Source organism: Rhincodon typus, chromosome 11 (assembly GCF_021869965.1).
Source record: "Rhincodon typus isolate 14 chromosome 11, sRhiTyp1.1, whole genome shotgun sequence".
NCBI lineage: Eukaryota > Metazoa > Chordata > Chondrichthyes > Orectolobiformes > Rhincodontidae > Rhincodon > Rhincodon typus.
Window position 1 is genome coordinate 3,168,844 of NC_063342.1, and position 12,421 is coordinate 3,181,264.

The window sequence follows — 12,421 nt, forward strand, 5'->3', positions numbered from 1 at the left end:
TGCATGTAGACTAGTCCCCTACGAAATCAGGACAGGCTGATCAAGTGTTTAAGAAGGCATTTGGTATACTTGATTTTATTAGTGAAGGCAAATTGTTTAAGAGCAGGGAGGTTATGCTCAAGCTGTTTAAAATTTTAGTAGGTCACAGCGGGAGCATTTTATGCAGTTCTGGAATCTACATTCTAGGAGGAACGTGATAGCACAAGAGAAGGTGCAAAAGAGATTTACCATCTGCTCCCAAGATGAAGCGTTCCACTCCCTGACATCCTGGATGTCCTCCTATGTCAAGGACCGCAACGCTCCCCCTCTGATGATTCATAATGCCCTCAACCATTATCTCTTGCATTTTGTGCACTTCTGCCCTCAAACCCCCTCTCCCTAACAATCGCCCTGGTCCTCACATATCACCCCTCCAACCTCCACATCCAGCGCAGCATCCTCTGCCACTTCCGCCACCTACAATCCGACCCACAACTAAAGAGATATTTCCCTCCCCATCCCTATCTGCCTTTCGTATGGACCATTCACTCCGTGACTCCCTAATGCACTCCACATTCCCCACCAACCACACCAAACCCAGCACCTTTCCTCCACAACTGCACAGGGTGCTCCACCTGCCCCTGCACCAACCTCTCACCTCCATCCAAGCCCCAAACCATCTTTACAAATCCGACAGGGATTCGCCTGTACATCCTCCAACCTGGTCTGCTATATCCGTTGCTCCCGATGTGGCCTCCTGTACATCGATGAGACCAAGTGTAGACTCAGTGACAGATTTGTGGAGCACCTGTGCTCTATACGCGAAAATTGACAACATCTTCCAGTTGCCCACCGGTTTAACTCCCCCTCCCACTCCCTGGGTGACATGTCCATCCTGGGCCTCCTCCAGTGTCACAATGACACCACCCAGAAACTGGAGAAGCAGCACCTCATATGCCGCCTCGGGAGCCTGCAGTGGCCCAATGGCCTAAACATGGAATTCACCAGTTTTAAAATCTTCCCACCCCCAGCCTCATCCCATGACCAACCTCCCTCTCATCCCCGCCTCCTTGACCTGACACAACCTGTCCATCTTCTCTCCCAACTATCTACCCTACCCTTCCCACTGATCAATCCCCATTCCCTCCTACCTGCATCCACCTATCTTCATCCCACCTATCTTTTCCCAGCCCCACCCTCGTATTTATTTCCGAGCTTCCTTCTCCCTCCCCATTTCTGAAGAAGGGTCCCAACCTGGAACGTTGACTTTTCTGCTCCTCTGATGCTGCCTGACCTGCTGTGTTCCTCCAGCTCCACACTGTATTAACTCTGACTCGAGCATCTGCAGTTTTTGCAATCTCTGATTTACTAGGATGCTGTCTTAGGCTGGAGTTTTTTGAGTCCTAAAGAAAAATTGAACAGACTGGGGCTGTTTCCATTCAAGCAGAGGAGACTGAGGCAGGACATGATTGAGATGTATAAAATTATGAGAGACATAGATAGCATAGACAGGAAGGAATGTTTCCCTTGATGGAGGTGATCAGTTACCAGGAGTCACAGATTGAAGTTAAGGGCAGCAGATTTACAGGAGATATGAGGAAAATGTTTTCACCCAGAGGCTGGTGGGAATCTGGAACTCACTGCCTGTAAGAGTGCTCGTGGCAGAAACCCTCAGAACATTTAAGAAGTAAACCACCTGGTTGGTCGATGGGAGAGATGAATCCAGTTAGTGGCTGGAAGGGAGGATCAGAAGGTGAAGTGGAAGTGGGGAGGTGGGGCTGGAAGGAGAGCCGGGGGGATGGGTGGGAAGGTTATTTGAAATTGGAGAACTTGATGTTGAGTCGTCCAGGCTGTAGGTGCCCAGACGGAAGATAAGGTGTTGTTTTTCAAAGTTGCGTTCTGAATTGCTGCAACACTCGAGGAGGCTGAGGATGGACATGTCGGAGGGGGAGTGGGGCAGGGAGTTGAAATGAGCTTCACCTGCATCTCCTCCAACTAATCTACTGTATCCGGTGCTCCCGATGTGGTCTTCTGTATGTCGGTGAGACCAAATGTAGACTAGGTGACTGCTTTGCTGAGCATCCTCACCTGGCCTGTAAAGGCCAGACTAACCCCCAGGTCACCACCCATTTCAACACCCTGTCCCCACTCCTCCTCCGACATGTCCGTCCTCGGCCTCCTCCAGTGTCGCAGTGACTTGGAACGCAAATTTGAAAAACAACATCTGGGCACCCGACAGCTCGGAGGACTCAACATTGTCTTCTCCAATTTCAAATAACCTTCCTACCCATCCCCTGGCTCCCTTTGCAGCCCCACCTCCTCCCTTCCATTCAACCTCTGACCCTCCCTTCCAGCCACCAACTGGATTCATCCTTCCCATTGACCAACCAGGTCGTACCTACTACCAGTGTACACCTATCACCACCATTCTACTTTCATCTCTCCCGACACCCCCTTTATCTGCAGCTCCCTCCATCCCCACATCCAGCCCTGAAGAATGGTAATACCCGAAACATTGATTTTCCTCCAGATGCTGCATTGGTTTGCTGTGTTCTTCCAGCCTCCTGTTTATCTCTCTGTAAACTGTCTGTGTCCCTCTCACAAGTTTTTCACCTGTCGTTGTATCATTTCCAAATTTGGCTACAGGACATTCACATCCTTCCTCTAAGTCATGAATATATATTTTAACAGTTGTGGCCACAACATTGATCTCTGTGGAACCCCACTGGTTGCTGATGTGAAAAAGAATCCCCTATCGTCACTCACAATTTCCTACACATTAGCCAATTCTCTATCCGTGCCAATACGTACCCTCAACACTATGGGATTTTATCTTATAACTTGTAATCTTATGATTGATGGGTGTGTGGAATGCGCTGCTGGCAGTGGTAGTGGAGCCAGATACTTTAGAGACTTTTAAGCGACTCTTGGATAGGCACATGGAGGATAGTAAAATGTAGGGTATGCAGAGTAGTTTGATCTTAGTAGGATAATAGGTCGGCACAACATTGTGGGCCAAAGGGCCTGTACTGTGCTGTACTGTTCTATGTTCTATGTTTGTTCTATGTTCCAGAACGCACCAAACCTTAGTTCCCATCACTCACCCATCAATAATCTCTACCAAACAGAACTCACTCCTAAAGTTGAGACAGTCCATTTCATCTTCACTCATTTATCATTGCTGCCAGTCTCACAGCCACATCCAACTGGTGCCCTAACTGAACCTAGCCAGTTAGTGTCTCACCATGCTACATCAATGTCACTTCTGTAGCGTGTGCCCACAGCTTATGCAGCAAACACACAGCATGTATTCCTGCCAAACGGAGTAGCCCTTAGCCAGTCAAGGGAAACTACAACCAATCAGGGCTTCCCATCATGGCAGCCAAGGGCTGATTTGAGTCTGAACGAGGGCCATGGTCTGTCAACAATTTCTGTCATCAGAGTCTGGGATCCGTGGCCTTGCAGTCCTGTGATTGGGCCATGGTCAGTCACCAAAGTAATAAAAGAGGAAAACAGGAACCAAAAAGTGACAAAGGAAATAATATGCTTTCATCGTAATGTGACTGGACATACCAAAGCCAATTGCTGGAAGTTAAATGGGAGACTGTTTACAGTGGTGGTAATGCCTGAAGGGTCTTCAGAAAGTAGGGTATCAGGAAAGGATATGGACATTTAGAGAGGTAGCTGTTGTACAAATAGAAGATGTTTCATTAGAATACACTAAGAAGAGAGACACAGCTCAAGACAGTCGAGAAAATTACTTTTTGAATATTGACCAGGACAATCAGACCACTGAAAGATGAGCATTTTATCTCACAAGTGTCATGCTTCAAATCAAGGAGGTAAACAAATAAAGACATTGAACTACACTGGAGCAAATCAGGTACTGATTGACAATACAATTTACCTTCCAGGGTATTATTGAAGGAGAAAATATGAATTGGATGTTTGCATGGAGATTACAAACTATTCTCATTATACAATGTTGGATTAAACAGTGTCTTGATAAATGGAGACTTTGAATTGGAATTAATGAAACAAATTCCCATAGAAAGAGTTGACTTTATTTTGGGGAATGACCTGGCAGATTTATGAGTATTAATCAACCAAATGATATTGGAACAACTAGTGGAGATGAAAAAACTGCAATGTTACAGGATTAACAGCCTGGATTAACAACTTGATATGTTGTGACTAGATCGAAGGCCCATAGAATTAGACAGAAAGAAAAGTACTCTATGAAACAAGGAGATGATGTGGAAATTCAGTTATCAGATACAAGTACTGAAAACTTAACTAAAAAGGATGAAGGTACATCAGGTAGTTGTTCCTTCTGAGTATCATAATGAAATTTTATGAGTGGTTCATGAAATTCCAATGTCAAGGTCATTTAGGTATTACGAAAACAGGCTAAAATGTTAAATCATTTTTGTTGGCCAGGATTATATAAAAATGTAATGGTTGTCATGTCATACATGTCAGGTATTGGGGAAACCCAAATTTCAATTAAACCTGCACCTGTAATTCCAATACCAGTTTTGAAGAACTACTTAAATTGTTGGTGATAGATTAGGTAGGATTCTTACCTGAAACCAGGAATAGGAATCAGTATCTTTTAATGACAATGGATGTTTCCACGATATTTCCTGAAGGGAAAATTGCTTCAAATGTGGCAGTGACAAAGTTAAAATTTTCCCAAGGTACAGATTACCTAAAGAAATACAATCAGGTGAAGGTACAAATTATATGTCACATGTACTCAAAGAAATGATGGCTGGTTTCAAAATAAGACAGTTTGTGTCTTCTATTTATCATCTACATCTGAAGAAGCATTGGAAAGATGGCATCAAACTTTGAAGATCATGATTATAGCTTATTGCCAAGAATATCCAAATGACCTGGATAAGGGAGTTCCTTTGTTACTGTTTGCCATTTGGGATGATCCTAATGAATGGATTTAAATGGAATGGAATGAATCCTAATGGATTTAGTCCTTTTGAAATAATAAATGGACATGAGCAATAATTGGGAACAAATGCTGACCAGCCAGCAATGCCCACATCCCACAAAAAAATTGAGGTGAGCGGACCACTAAAATTGATTAGCCAAAGCTAAGGGAGTACCTTCCAATCTAAAAACCAGAAGAACTGTGGATGCTGTAAATCAGGAACAAAAACAGAAGTTGCTGGAAAAGCTCACCAGGTCTGGCAGCATCTGTGAAGACTTAACTTTTCGGGTCCGGTGACCCTTCCTCAGAACTTACCTTTCAATTTATGTTTTGAATTTCATGGAGAACTTGACCAACACATGTGACTTGGCTAAAAGCAATGGAAGAGTGCTCAGCAAGCAATGGAACTCGAACCACTATATAGGTTCAACTTCAAAATTTTGTTGGAGGAGAAAAGATTTGATGATGTTAATTGGCTCTGGGAATGATTTCAAAGCATTGTTCTCAGGATCTGATCAAACTAAGAAGATACTCAATGATGTGAATACTGAGTGCTCCAGAAAGGAGAAATAACTAACAACTATGTCATGTTAACATGTGAAGAAATATTATGATAGGGATAATTGTCAGAAGAAAAGTGTACTGATAGTAGTGAAAAAGACAAGATTGTATGGAAAATATCAGAATGATTGGAAAATGCATCAGAAATTGAAAATCCAAAAGTTGACCCTTCAACAATCAACTTGGAAAACATACTTAAAATGTTAGATAGCATCATGTTTTATCTTCCAGAAAACTATGAAGGTGACTTACAAAGGCTATTACAATCTGATTATTAAATTTGTGGGAACAAAACAGTGTAAGAACTAAGGACAGGAGTTGTCAATTCAATTCCCAAGTCTACTCAGCCATTTGATACAATCACCATTGATCTCACCTCTGCCTCAACTCCACTTCATTGCCTGCTCCCTGTAACCCTGTAATTAATAATTAAATAAGGCAGGGAAAATTGATTTGATGTTCACAATGTTAAAGTGGAGCATGCATTACCTGTAAAACAATACCATTGCAGACTCAATCCAGAGAGATTACCTCAAGCGAGGAAAGAGATTAGGTACCTGATGGACAATTACATTTTAAAATCTGAGTGACAGTAGCTAGAGCTCATGTATTGTGATGATATCAAAACTGGGTATGGCACAAAGATTCTCTATTGATTATCACAAAGTCAACATAGTTATGAAAGCAAACTCATGTACTATTCCAAGACTGCATTGAACAAATTGCTTGTCACAATTTGTCCCAAAATTAGATGTAAAAAGCTATTGCTAAAAAGATATTGGCAAGTTCTGTTGACACATTAAGCCAAAGATATCTCAGCTTTTTTAACACTTGATGGACTTTATCAATGTGAAGTCATGCTGTCTGGAACGAAAAACACACCAGCAAGCTCCAATGATTACCGATTAAAGTCATTGAAGAATTGTGTAACTACATGGTTTCCATTGATGATTTGGTTGCTTTCAGTGAAACCTGGGCAGAATATTTACAGCATTTGAACAAATTGTTTGGTTGGCTGCAAAAATCTTGTGGCTAAGAAAGTATTTATCAAGATGGTGGTGACTTTTTTGGGTCACATTGTGCAAAAAGACCAAGTAGCCCCATCAGAAGTGAAAATATGGACTATTTTAGATTTTCCCATGTCAAGAACAATATGGAGAAATTGACATTATATCGGCATGATTGCATCTATCAAACATTTGTTCCAAACTTCAACACTCTCAGTGCCCTTTTATGGAATTGTTCAGAAAAGTTAGAAAATTGGAATGCAAGCGAGAGTGTCAAGGTGTCTTTAAAAACTTGAAAGATGTGCTGACAATAGCATTGTTTTTCGCCACACCCAATTATGAAAAGACATTCAAATTGGATGTTGATGCCTGCAACGTTGGTGTGAGGGCTGTTACACAGCAAGGTGATGAAGTGGGGACTGAATGGCCAGTCAGTTATTGTGAAAGAAATCGGCTGCATGTCAATAAAAAATTCTAAAGTGGGAAAAGAAGCATTGAGTCTTGTGTTGGCTCCACAACATTTTGAGATTTACATCACCAAAAACATGGAAGAAACTGTTATCCGTATGGACCACAATCCTTTGATTTTCTTAGAAAGCACTGGGGACAAGAACTTCTTACAGGTAGTTCTCCTATAATGCGATAGTTGATTTCTTGTGTGATCTTGTTCTGTAGAAAATAGCATTATGGGGCAATCGCTATGGAAAATCACCATACCTGTACAGCAGAAAGTTCACGTTATCCAAACAGCATCCACTATTCATCAATCGTGTTCCAGTCAATTTGCATTAATGAAACATGTGTTATAGCAAAACTAACTGTACTGCTTTAATGGAGCTTAATTGTCCAACCATTTACTTCGAACATCATTCATGTGCCCAGAAGTATTACTTTATCAAGAACACATATGAAGGACACTGAGTGACGTGTTGCCCATGGATAATGTAAAATATTATTGCTGTAAATATTTGTTAACTAATGAAATGTCTCTTAAAGGATACATTTTTATTCTTTGGAGGGTGGTATGGTCTACAGTATTGATTTATCTGTATTTTGCCACCACTTATTTTACAGTTTGGATCTGAGCTAGTGGCATGCGGGTATGGGTCTATATGTTAAAGTATTAGCCTGTTTTGAAAATAGTCTGAGAGAGACAAGGGAGGTGATGGCCTTGTGACATTATGACTAGAATACTACCTTTGCTCTGTAAAGGAGGGGAGGGGTGAGGTCAGAAGTGAAGGAGATGGGTTGGACAGGGCTTAGGACCCCATCACCCACATTGGAGGGTTAGGGGTGTAGGAGGGGTGCAGGGTGGGGACACCTCAGTTGAAGAAAAAGGAAGATGTTTCAGAGGCAGCCCTGAGAATGGAAACATCATCGGAACACATGCAATAGAGCTGGGTTGTTTCATTCTCTTATCTCAATTGGGAAAAGTGAATCAATTTTGCTTCTAATCTCTGACAGCTTGAAGGAAGGATCATTCAACCTGAAATGTTAACTCTGATTTCTCTCCACAGACGCTGCCAGTCCTGCTGAGCTTTTCCAGCAAGTTCTGTTTTTATTTCTGACCCTTACCTTCCTTTTGGAGACTGATCTGTTTTCACTTCTTCGGATGGGCTGTCCACTAACAATGATTTCAAACCCACTGACTGCCACAGTGACCTTGATTCCACTTCCTCACACTCTGCTACTTGTCCTTCCATTCTCTCAGTTTTTCCACCTCAGTCACATCTGTTCCAAGGATGTCACATCCCACAGGGATGGCTCCAACATGTTACCCTTCTTTGGCAATCAAGGATTCTGACCCAATGCGGTGATGACACTGTTAGCCATGTTTTGTGTTCATTCATTCACGGGATGAAGGCGTCGCTGACCAGGCAGCATTTATTGCCCATCCCTAATTGCCCAGAGGGCAGTTAAGAGTCAACCACATTGCTGTGGGTCTGGAGTCACATGTGGGCCAGACCAGGTAAGGATGGCAGTTTCCTTCCCTAAAGGACATGAGTGAACCAGATGGGTTTTTCCGACAATTGACAATGGATTCACAGTCATCATTAGACTGTTAATTCCAGATATTTATTGAATTCAAATTCCAATATCTGCCATGGTGGGATACGAACCCAGGTCCTCAGAACATTATCTAGGTCTCTGGATTAACAGTCCAGCGATAGTACCACCCTTAAATGTCTGACCCATTTTCCACATTTCTGCCCTCACCACTTCCTCTCTTTCCCAGGACAATGGTAGAGTTTCTTTTATTGACTCACTTCTACTCACATTTTCTTTTATTTCTGCTTTCAGGCAGCAACATTCTGTCATTTACACCTCCTCCAGCCACATCCATCGTCTCTACACAGACCATTACCATTCCCTTTGACACTGCACCACCAACTGTTTTGTTATTTAATGTATTCAATTTTTCACCCTAACACAGATTTTCCATTTTATCCTTCTTTATCCTCCTTTCTCGCTCTCCTCTTCCCTTACCTTGAAACCTATTTCATCTCCAATGCCTCACAATCCTGATGAACGGTCATTAACCTGAATATTGATCTGAAGAAAGGTCAATGGACCCGAAATGCTGACTCTGTTTCCTCTGTTTGTCCAGCAATTTCTGTTCTTGATTCAGGTTTTCAGCATCTGCAATTCTTTATTTTCTGACCTGAACATTGACTGTTCGTTTCGTCACAAATGGTGCCAGAAATGTTAAATATTTCAGCATTTTATCCACAGGATTTTGTTTTCGATGGAGTAGAACCAAACATGCAGGGGAATAGAATGATAAAAAAAACAACTGGTTGATATTCCAAGGAGACAAGAAGGCTGTGTGTTTGATTGAATTGTTTGTTCTGACCTGACCTTCATATGGTTACTGTGAATCCCCAGAGGCAGCAGGCAGGGTCAGAATGAAAATGGATATTCTAGATACATTCAACCTGAGTCTGGCCACAGATGTCACTGATTTTTTGGATTATTTATGGGAGAGACAGCTTTAACTACACTGGAAAATGGAGGCACAATGAAGTAGCACGCAACAATTACAACAATATACAACATGCTCACTGCTTCCCTGGAATAGGAACCTTTGTTGATTAGGTAACCCCATCTAGCTGTTCTAGAACACTCATTATCAACAAAGAGAAACCTCAGAGTACTTCGCAGAGTAACAGATACAGAGTGGACAACAGGCAGAAGGAAAGAAAAGGCACATAGATAAGTGGTAATATTTTCCGGGAGCAGAATTGTAAGGTCTGAAACACACCAGACTGTAGAAATGTACAGAAGATCAACTTGCAACTTTACAGCCAGCTCAGTTAGCTGGTAATTCTTCACTCAGCCACAATTTCTTCTGCTCTCATTGTCTGAAGTTAATGCTGAGCCCATGAAAATCTTGTTAAGTTCTGTTGGTGTACTGGGCATGACACTGAGGTCGTTTGAGGTTTCTGGGTACAGTCGGCAGATGGAAACATTGCTGAAAATTTATAAAAAGTATTTTTGAAAGATCTCTCAAGTGCACCACTTGTGCTCAGCATGGGGCTATAGTTACATTTCCTTTGGATTGCAGCATGACAGGGAAATGGATTGGAGAGCAGAGAAGAGAACACAGTGAGCAAGTGGAGGGTTCTCAACAGGAGTCCTTTATTTGGATAGAAATAAAACGGTACCTCCTGGCTTACCATAGTTATGTGACCTGTATTACGAGGCCCTTGCTGCATGCTCCATCTTACAGCCAAATAGATTAAGACACTATATAAGCTGGAGTGTTGTTGTGTGAAGTCATGACATACTGTCAGAATAGATCTGAAGTTGTGTGTTGAACAGCTGCATAGACAGAAGCATTGCGACTGAAAGAGGAACACAATGCTCAGAGTTCCTGAAAACTACTGGAAGCTACAGGAAGTCATAAACATAGAACAATGAAGTAAGCTACAGTTGAAAACATTGGGTAACATACAACGGCTGCAATGATTCATCTCCTGGCGAAATCAAAGTGAAAGGAGATATGAAACAGAACCGGTAGTTTTTCCACCTGCAATGGCAGAATTACAAAATTCCACCAGACTGAACTATCAAACTCGAACACTTATGAACAGTAACACTTTGTCACTGCAAGGAACAGACTGTTACAACATGCACAGAAAATAGAAATGTTGAAAGTTTTGAAAGCATTCTTTGAAACCCAAGTGAACATAACTTTTGAACAGAATATATTCAATGTTGAGGTCCAAGGTGTTAAAAAAAGATACATTGATCAGTATGTGTCTGTATTAACACAACTGATAGAATCTTGTGAATTTGTACAAGTAAAATATTGACTAATTATAGACAGGATTGTATTAGGCTTTAGAGATCCCACAGTGAGAGAAAATCTCGCGAGAGAGAAGTGTACTCTCAGGCAAGCAATCAACATGTTTGGAAGTACTGAGATTACAACTCAACAACAGCATGGTCAAGGCAGAACAGGTGAGCTCTTGCATTATGCTGATAGACATTTCAGACTAAAAGGGCAGAAAGATCATGGACAAAAAGCTGGTTGCAAATACCACTGAGGACACCACACAAAGGAAAATAAGGCATGTCCAGCTTGGGAAAAGTAGTATTTTCTTGGCAAGCAATAAAATAATTTTGAAAGAAACTGAAGCAGGGACAAATGGCCACTAGAGAGATATCCCTGTGGCAAAATGCTTTTGATCCAACAAGTGGACGAAAAATATTGGATCTAGTAATGAGCAATGACCTAGTTGTTTATGGGGATTTGTCAAATAGTGATCATAACATGATCGAGTTTCATGCAGCATTTGCAAGAGACAAGTGAAAATTGAACACTAGAATTTTAGATTTAGGTAAGGCAGGCTTTAATCGGATGAGGCAGAGGCTATCCACAGTAAACTGGGAAGCTCTGCTAGTCGGTAAAACATCTGAGAAACAGTGAAGAGTATTCAGAGAAACACTTGATCCTATTCAGAACAGTTTGTACCCATCAGAAAGAAAAGCTCCACCTCCCACAAAAAAAAAAGCCATGGACATCTCAGGAGGTAAGGGACAGCATAAAATTAAAAGAAAGGGCTTATATAAAGAAAAGGAACAGTACAGGTTCCACAGAATGGGACAAATATAAAGACCAACAAAGTGGCTTATAAAAACTGCTGCAAAAGATTATGAATGGAAACTTTCAAGGGACATAAAAGACAATAAGGAGACTTTATCAATGTATAGGGGGAAAGGGGCTGATTAAGGGTACTATTTGTCCACTGAAAGCTGAGAGTGGGGATATTGTAAGTGACCATGGGGAAATGGCAAACATGCTGAATGATTATTTTGCTTGAGTATTTACAGCAGAAAAGGAGGCGAGCTTGCAAGAAATCTCAAAGAAATTAACAGAGGATCAGAGGCAGAGTCTAAATAAAAGTAGCTTAAATCAATCATCAATAATGGGGAAAGAAATGGAACTGAAGAGTAACAAATCACCAGGACCTGATGGGTTCCATCCACAAGTTTTAAAAGAGGTCAGAGAGCACATTGCTGAGGCCCTAATCATAATTATTCAGAGGTCCCTGGATTCAGGAGTTGTGCCTCTGGATTAGAAATTTGCTCATGTCGTGATAGAGGGAAACCAATGAAGTACAAAGCAGTTAGCCGAACATCTGTGGTGGGACAATTGTTGGAATCTATTTTCAAAGACAGGGTAACTGATCACCTCAAATTTTCACTTAATCAGGGAGAGTCAGCATGGATCCATCGAGGGTAGATCATGCCTAACAAATCTCATTCAGTTTTTTGAAGAGATGGCAATAGTGGTGGATAGAGGTAAGCTGTTCGATGTTGTTTATATGGACTTACAGAAGGCTTTCGTTAAAGTCCCACACAAGAGACTGTCAGCTTAGATGGAAGAGATAACAAGTTGCAGAGCTGGATGAACACAGCA